This window comes from Octopus bimaculoides, chromosome 25 (genome assembly GCF_001194135.2).
Source record: "Octopus bimaculoides isolate UCB-OBI-ISO-001 chromosome 25, ASM119413v2, whole genome shotgun sequence".
NCBI classification, from domain to species: Eukaryota; Metazoa; Mollusca; class Cephalopoda; order Octopoda; family Octopodidae; genus Octopus; species Octopus bimaculoides.
Window position 1 is genome coordinate 22048480 of NC_069005.1, and position 2501 is coordinate 22050980.

At 35.8% G+C, this 2501-nt stretch overlaps 1 long non-coding RNA gene across 3 annotated transcripts in view; it reads right to left on the reverse strand.

The window, feature by feature from the left end:
• The window catches only part of LOC128250819 (uncharacterized), a 368397-nt gene that overhangs the window by 29341 nt on the left and 336555 nt on the right, over window positions 1-2501 (reverse strand). The gene's annotated exons all lie outside the window — the stretch shown is intronic.

The window sequence follows — 2501 nt, forward strand, 5'->3', positions numbered from 1 at the left end:
ATACTTGTGCACTATACAAAGTATTTCAACAATTTTTAAAATGGAATTACTAATAACATTTCATTATAAAAATTGTTATGACGTGAGTGTCCACGTCGGGTGTAAGAATAGTATTATCCAAATAAATAGTTGGCTATGGTTATCCAGAATAACCTTTCGCAGAATTGATATGTTCACACAGAACGTACTCCGTAATACTCCAAACGTAGTAACCGAAATGAACGATCAACGCTGTCAACTAATTTCTTTTATTTGGCACACAGGCCATGACACAGAGGGGGGGGGGAGCACGAGGACGGACAGAACACCACAGTGGGGACAAAAACATAAAAACGAATGAATGAAGGATGAATAATAATTAACGAGGGTGAAATGGCTGCATTAAGCCTCACTCTCAAGCAGTACCATTTTAATGTTTTAATGTTTTAATGTAAAATTTTTATATCAAATTTTTCTTTTCTCTTTTTTCCTTTTTTTCTTTTAGCATCTCGTGGAATAGTCTTTAAAGTTTTAAACGTTTACTTACGATTTACCATTTAATATATGGCAATAAGTCTTGAAAGTCTATGACTGGCGGTAAGTCATCGAATTCTACTCTTGTACCCTGGGTCCATCCTGTTTCCGAACCACTCTTTCAACTTGTATCTTTCCTTATCTATCACTCTGGGTAATGCTCCACTGGTAGTTTCACTCTTACCACCGATTTAAATTTTGATGATTTTTCTTTCGATCTGAGTACTTTTTGAATATGTCACCATATGCCACTTGTTTTTTTTTTGTTTTTTTTTGCATGTTTTTGAGTTGCTTGTTCCTGCGATGGAATTTGGTTTTCCGTGATGGTTTCCTTCGTTATTGGTGCTATTGGAATCTCATGCAGTGTAAAATCTGCACTCTCCTTCTTTTTCTTTAAAGGACTCTTCGGCGGACCACACAGTTTCTTTATCTTAGATAGATAGATAGTGATCGATTGATTGATAAACTCATGTATTCATTTATATACAGACATACTTGCAGACAGATTCAACAACAGCGGTGTAAGAACAACTTTAAAAGCGATCACAGTAATCCAATTAGGGACCCTCTACGTGGTCACTCGATTTGTTAGCCCTAGCAGTTAAATATCTCTTAAATTACATACAACTGTTTTCCAGAACAGAAGGACACATTTCTTAAAAGTATGATAATTTTGGGTTCAATTTGTATGAAAAAAACAAAACAAAAAGGAATCAATGGAAAATTCATTGTTAGTTTATTTTTGATCATAGGTCTTATCTGCTGGATTGGAGCTGACCCAGGGTTAAACAACAGCAGCAATCGTCATTTCGCATTTGCTAAGGATTAAGGTGAACTGGGCGTGTTTCTATTTATCAGGCACATAATTTAAGGGTCAGAGAACAAGGAAGTATAATTGGGGTTTAGAGGAAGGGCTTTGGCGTCAACAATAGACGGTAGTGGCTGGAGGACAGTGTGAATGGCTTTTGTTTACATAGTGTTGATATTGCTGTTGTTGTTGTTGTGTTGTTGATGATGATGTTGATTATATAGTACAGGTGCGACATGATTCCCTGGCTAACGCCCTCCGTTCCCGTTTTGTATCGTTTTTATTTTAATTTTAAATATCTTCCCCTTCCTTTCCGTTTGATACTCTCCTCTCTACGATAGCAGGTGAGACGTACGTATGTACGAACCTATGTATGTATGTATGTATGTATGTATCTATCTATCTATGTATATGTATGTATATTACATATATTTGTATGTGTGAGTATTTTTGTATGTGTGAGTATTTGTGTATATGTATATATACATGCATATATATATATATGTATGGGTATATATGTATATATATGCATATAGATAGGATATCTATACATATAAATAACAAAAAGCATTTAAATTAAACGCGATAAATATATAAATCAATGACACACAAAAAAGATAATAAAAAACAACATGATAGTAGCATAGAGATATATCAATTTGGAACAAGTATTTAGTTCAGCTGGTTGTTTACTGCGAGAGTTTTACGCACGATAAACAAAGATACACGTTTCAGGAGACATGTGGAGCACCAAGTGCTGTTGACGGTAAATATACTTGGGCTGAATATATTTGCAGCTGCATATCTAACGTTATAGTAAATTACAATAGCAAATGTAAAAGAAAAACGTACAGCTATGTCTGTGTGTAAAAAATCTGCAAGATTAAGTGGAAGAGCTATGCGTCTTTAATAATGATAATCCTTTCTACTATAAGCACAAAGGGAGGAAGGGGGCTAGTCGATTTCTTCGGCTCCTGTACTTAACTGCTATTTATTTTGTCAACCCCGAAAAGATGAAAGGAAAAGTCGACCTCGGTAGAATTTGAACTCAGAACGTAAAGACGGACGAAATGTCGTTAAGCGTCTCGCCCGGCGTGCTAACGATTCTGCCAGCTCACCGCCTCAGCAAAAATGATAATATTGGCTTCAAATCTTGGCACAAGGCCAGCAATTTCGGGGG